The following is a 5883-nucleotide window of genomic DNA, read 5'->3' as shown; positions in this document are numbered from 1 at the left end:
GTCTTTTTCCTTATTACTTATCCATTGTTATGCAAGCGACAATCAGCCAAGGATGCTCCACCTGCCACACACCAGGACACGAGGGTGATTCGACTATGATGGCGCGTTAATTAGCATGTACGTGTGTGTAAGTGTGTAGGTGTGTATATATACTCGTATTGGTTTGTGGTGCGTTGTGTATCTCTCTCTCTCTCTCTCTCTCTCTCTCTCTCTCTCTCTCTCTCTCTCTCTCTCTCTCTCTCTCTCTCTCTCTTTACCTCCTTCCCACCACTCCAGTTTCCTCCTCTCGCTACACCTGCTTCACCTGTTCAGTTTAACACACAAAGAATCCACAGCCTTAAACTCAGTGTAGTTAATATAATTCCCCCACAGCCGCCAACCCGTCCACATCCGCGAGAGAGAGAGAGAGAGAGAGAGAGAGAGAGAGAGAGAGAGAGAGAGAGAGAGAGAGAGAGAGAGAGAGAGAGAGAGAGAGAGAGAGAGAGAGAGAGAGAGTATACATGCAGGTCAGTATACAGCAAATGTCATGTAATTTTGTAGGTGTAGTGTAATTTGTCATATGCTACACTACTCCCCCCTACCCACCCTATCTTTTTAGTGACGAGGGAGGAGGAATGATAAAAAGGAAAAAGGAAAGAATAAAATAAAACAGCATAACAATGTATCGTAAATTAACTAAAAACGTGAAAAACTGAGTAAATAATGAGAATAAATGATAAAAAGAATAGTAAACATGAAATTGAGGAATATGCATAACAGAAAACTGCTGTTTCGAGGAAGTGGGCAATAGTGATCAATATGATGAAAACGTAAACTAACTGAAGGAAGTGTGTAAATAAAAAAAAAATACGTATGAAAGAGATTACAGATAAATTGATATGAAAGAAAAATAATTGAAAGGAAGCATGATAATGAAGACGAAAAAAAAAAAAAGAAAGATATGAAACAGGAAAACGGAAAGTGACAGGGGATGAAACCGAGATTGAAAATAGGATGTGTAGAATAACAGAAGAAAAAGAAGAGTGAAATATATGAAGAGAATAAAAAAAAAAAGAAACGAAGAAAAAAAGGTGATGAACGGAAAAAAAAACAAAGAAAAAAAGCATAATGGAAGAAAAAGATAATCATTGGAAAAAAAAGGAAAAAATAACGTTCGGGGGAAAAATAAAACTAGAAAATGCGAAACAGAAGGAAGCGTGAGAAGAGAGAGAGAAAAAAAAATCTGAGTAGAGGCGAAAAGTGAAATATGGAAGATAGAGAAATAGGAAAGTGTGGCAGAGGAAAAAACGTGAGGCAAGGAAGGGCAAGTGAGGTGCGAGAGGATGTTGGCGAAGTGTGTGGCGCGAAATGCCTCAAGTGAAAAAAAAAAAAAAAAAAGGGTGTGAAGTCACGTGAGGCTTGGTGATAGCACTGCTTGATAGTGTGTGACGTGAGGAGAGAGAGAGAGAGAGGAGAGAGAGAGAGATGAGAGAGAGAGAGAGAGAGAGAGAGAGAGAGAGAGAAGGAGAGAGAGGAGAGAGAGAGAGAGAGAGACTGATATAAACATCGTCCCATTCACTTTCACACACACACACACACAGGTAGATAATTAAAAACCGTAACACTGAACCTCTCTCACACACACCACACATACACACACACACACACGCGCACGCACACCCCCAGTCGTCATGTGTGAGGGGCAAGATAAACGCGGGCTTTGAACAGAAGTTGGAATCGCGTCACGTCGATGTCTCTTCTCGCCCTCGACGTGGTGGACAGAGGCGGGTTGTCAATGACGTTCTCGATGCATGTTAAGTCTCCGCCCCGTGTGTCCATGAAGGGATTAGTTGTGCGGGAGGTTTGACCAACGCCTTGACATCTCGCGTACTCGTATGATTTTTTGCGCCATGTAGCGTCTTAAACCAGTTTCTCTCTCTCTCTCTCTCTCTCTCCTCTCTCTCTCTCTCTCTCTCTCTCTCTCTCTCTCTCTGCTTGTATAAACAAATTAATATTTATGCAATCTATTAGATATTACATTGTTTTGACTTTCTCTCTCTCTCTCTCTCTCTCTCTCTCTCTCTCTCTCTCTCTCTCTCTCTCTCTCTCTCTCTCTCTCTGCTTGTATAAAACAAATTAATACTTATGCAATTTATTAGGTATTACATTGTTTTGACTTATCTCTCTCTCTCTCTCTCTCTCCTCTCTCTCTCTCTCTCTCTCTCTCTCTCTCTCTCTCTCTCTGCTTGTACAAACAAATCTAATGGTTATGCAATCTATTACGTATTACATTGTTTTGAGTAATCTTGTTCTCTCTCTCTCTCTCTCTCTCTCTCTCTCTCTCTCTCTCTCTCTCTCTCTCTCTCTCTCTCTCTCTCTCTCTACGTAATCTCCAGCTTGCCATTCACTTTCACGTACAAATGATCTACGCCAATCATTCTCGCTAGATTTTCTCATCTCGCTTCCTATCTTCCTTTATTCGCCTCCGGTCTGATTTTCGTACCTTGATTGGCGTTCCCCAGGCGCCTCACGGGTCCTGTTGCAGTGCGCATGATACGGTTTGCCTACGTAAAAGTTAGGTTTTCTCGCGGGAAGCAAATCATCGAGAGGAAAAGACAATCATGATCCTCGATATTAATTTTTTTGCCGCACTCGACTCTCCATTTCTTTCGCCTGTGAGTCGTTTCATTACTGTGATGATTGTACGAGTCAAACAGTCACACGTGCGTTTTTGTATCGCTAATATTTTGTGGTGTTAGTACCTTACGACTTTTTTGTTCTGCTTATTTTGGCAGTTCTATCGTAAGTACTGATCATTTTTCGTGAACGCTGGACATATTAACACCAACTTAAGTATTTTCTCTAGTGACTAATACTACTATAAGCACTAGTCAAGGGTACAGAGACTCACGGTACTTGCAGATACAGAAAGCACACAGTTAACGAATACACTTGCTTGTCCTTCGTCCAGTCAGTCTTTCCCGTACTGTGATCGGTATGTGTTAAAAGTCACACGTGTATTTTTATCGGGAATGTTTGTAGTGTTAATTAATTCCGTCTTGTTTTGTTCTACTTATTTTGGCAGTACCATTTCAAATACATTCCCTGATCGAGTTTTGTGGGAGGCGGGACGAAGCAGCACCATGTTCAGTATCTTGTATATTAATATTAATGCAAGCACTAGTTTAGAATACAGAGGCTCACTATTCGCACACCCAGAAAACACTCCGCTAATCTGGGCACTGGCTTGGAGAGATACGGAGAAACAAATTACATACTAAAAGCACAGAAACTAATCTTAACACCGATAATAGAACACGCAGCCTCGGACTCCATAATGTCGAGTACTCTTCGGAACGTCCTTGAGCTCAACTGAAGTGTGAAACTTGATCGCGGCTGCCAGGCAAGTAATAACGGAGACGTGGGGTGGACTGGCGGGAGGACGGTCAGCTGGGCGAGAGGTGGGGGTGGCGGCTGAGGTGCCAGTTACCACCAGATGGCTCAATGCGACATGGTGGACATCCCTATTCCATTATTGTATTACACTGCACAGGCCGCCGTGACAATGAGTGCGCCATTGATAACCTGTCTGGTAATGAAGACCTGAACACTGGAGGCTCTGTGAAACCTGGGACTGTATGAGTGTTTACCTGTCGACTTTAAATAACAAGTGAATTATCAGTTAATTTTCCAAGCTTAAACAACAACAAAAACAACAGCAAACAACAACAACACCTTTCGTTCAGATGCATAGAATTCCTATAAAGAATCAAAAAAATCAAACATAAGCAACGATCATGAAATAAAAAAAATAATAGAAGTAAAAATACCATTGAAATAAGAAAACCAGCATAAACTAAAACTATCATAAGCATAAAGACCAATTACATAACGTGGTGGCCTCAGTACGCGTGACATTTCTACTTACACTTCCAAATACGGGTATAGAATGAAACGCCGGAGATGTCTTCCCATTTTCTGTGCTGTGTGTGAGCGTCCTGCAGCAGTAAATATTGTACCTACTTGACCCAGTGCATTGTTATTGTTTGACAGCGGAATTATGGTACAAGAGTTTCAAATTGCTTTCCAGTGAGTGAATATTAGGATTGTTTCCAGGTCACTCCCCCATGACGGAGAGGAGCAACACTAAAACAATTTAAACTATCAATACATCAGTTCCCCTTCCTTGCTTCCCGTCATCTCGCTGGTCCAGTGTTGTGGTGGCTAATTGGTGAAACGACTCCTGCATATTGACGAGGCTTTCTGACATCCGACACACACACACACACACACACGCACAGAGGACGTTAGTGTTTACAGAATGAAATTTAAAACAAAACCACTATATGAATAAGTACTCTTGAAATACTCATTCACATCTGGGTACGCTCGGCTCACCTTCGGAATAATCTTTTGTATTATGTTAGAAGGGAAATTACAAAAAGGATATATAATAAAAAAAAAGACAAAGCAAAGGAGTGTAAGGTATATGAATGAAGCTTACACTGTGTCAAATAAAGTAAAGGAAGAAGAAAGAGGAAAAGGAGCGAGCATAAAAGCAAACGTGTGTCAAATAGAGAAATGAAGAAAGAGGGAAGAGGAAAAGGAACAAGCATAAAGGAAGACTCTAGGTAGCCATAAAAACCGATGTAGGTTGAAGGAAGAAAGTAGCGCTGTGTTACTAAAATTGGCTTAATATTTCCGTAAAACTGCCAGGTCCATATTTGTCCAGTTTATGTTGACGCTCTCGAGCTCAAAGGTCCAAGGATCCGACTCAATTTATTTATATAATTCGATAATTATGCGACAAATGAACAGGCAGTGAGAAATTTTAAAACCTGATACCTGAACACTCATGTTTTCTAAGTCCTTCCTTTGTATAATGTCAAATAATCTACATAAATTTAGGTAATCATCTCCACGTCATTCTCTCTCTCTCTCTCTCTCTCTCTCTCTCTCTCTCTCTCTCTCTCTCTCTCTCTCTGCTCCCCTCGCGTGACCACTCACCACATCACCTCCTCCAAAACACTACTCTTCCCTCCCCTCACCTTTTTCAGCCTCTACCTATTATCCCTTACCATACCTCTCACTTTCCTCGCCCACTCCGCTCTCCCATCTTCCCTCTCCTTAATACCTACTCTCCTCCCTTCACTCGCACCGCCACTATCCCTCCATCGCCCTCCATCGTCCGTCCCCTCGTATCATTTCCGTCAACGTCCGCTCCTTCCCCTCTTTATCCTACGCTGAGTTTCTCCTCCTTTTTCCCCCTCTGGTTCATAACGTCATATACTGCTCGCCATAAGTTCCCTCTTGGTAAATTTCCCTCACGAACGTTCCGCCCTCTCGGTTTGCCCACGAGTATAGTGTTCTGTGATGTTTTGTGCTGTGTTAGGTTGGGTTGGGTTTGTTTGGCTGTGTTTAGGTCTGGTTTTTTGTTTTGTTTTGTTTGTTTAGGTTAGGTTTTGTTAGGTTAGGTTGGAGTTTGTTATAGGGAGTTTACTTTATCCTATACGTGCTTAATTTAGGACGGAGAGCTTAATATAGAAGTTTTCTTTATGTTATATGTTAGTTTAGATCAGGTTAGGTTGGAGTTTGTCAAAGGAAGGAGTTTTCTTTGTTAAGTGTGGTTGGGTTAGGTTAGGGTAAGTTCTCGGAGTTTATCATGGGGAGAAGTTTTCTTAATGTTATGGTGGGTTAGATTAAGAAGGTTAGTTTTAGGTTGAAGGAATCCGTCAGAGGGAGTTTTCTTTATGCTATGTTAGGTTGCGGTTGATTAAGTTAGATTCTGGAAGTTTGTCACATGAGGAAATATTTTTTTTATACTGTGTTAGTTAAGTTAGGTTAGGGGAGTTTAATATGGAAGAAAATATTTTAGATTAAATTTTTTATACAGGAATCTTTAAA

General features: G+C 41.2%; 1 protein-coding gene across 1 annotated transcript in view; it reads right to left on the bottom strand.

The window, feature by feature from the left end:
• LOC135089256 (uncharacterized) overlaps positions 1 to 3227 on the bottom strand; it is a 120368-nt gene extending 117141 nt beyond the window's left edge. The window contains 1 exon segment of the mRNA XM_063984705.1: positions 2483 to 3227. The gene's annotated coding sequence lies outside the window, so the exon portion shown is untranslated.
• Between the last annotated feature and the right edge of the window lie 2656 nt (positions 3228 to 5883).

This window comes from Scylla paramamosain, chromosome 32 (assembly GCF_035594125.1).
Source record: "Scylla paramamosain isolate STU-SP2022 chromosome 32, ASM3559412v1, whole genome shotgun sequence".
NCBI classification, from domain to species: domain Eukaryota; kingdom Metazoa; phylum Arthropoda; class Malacostraca; order Decapoda; family Portunidae; genus Scylla; species Scylla paramamosain.
The sequence above is the reverse complement of the archived record's forward strand: the minus strand, read 5'-3'. Positions and strand labels throughout refer to the sequence as shown.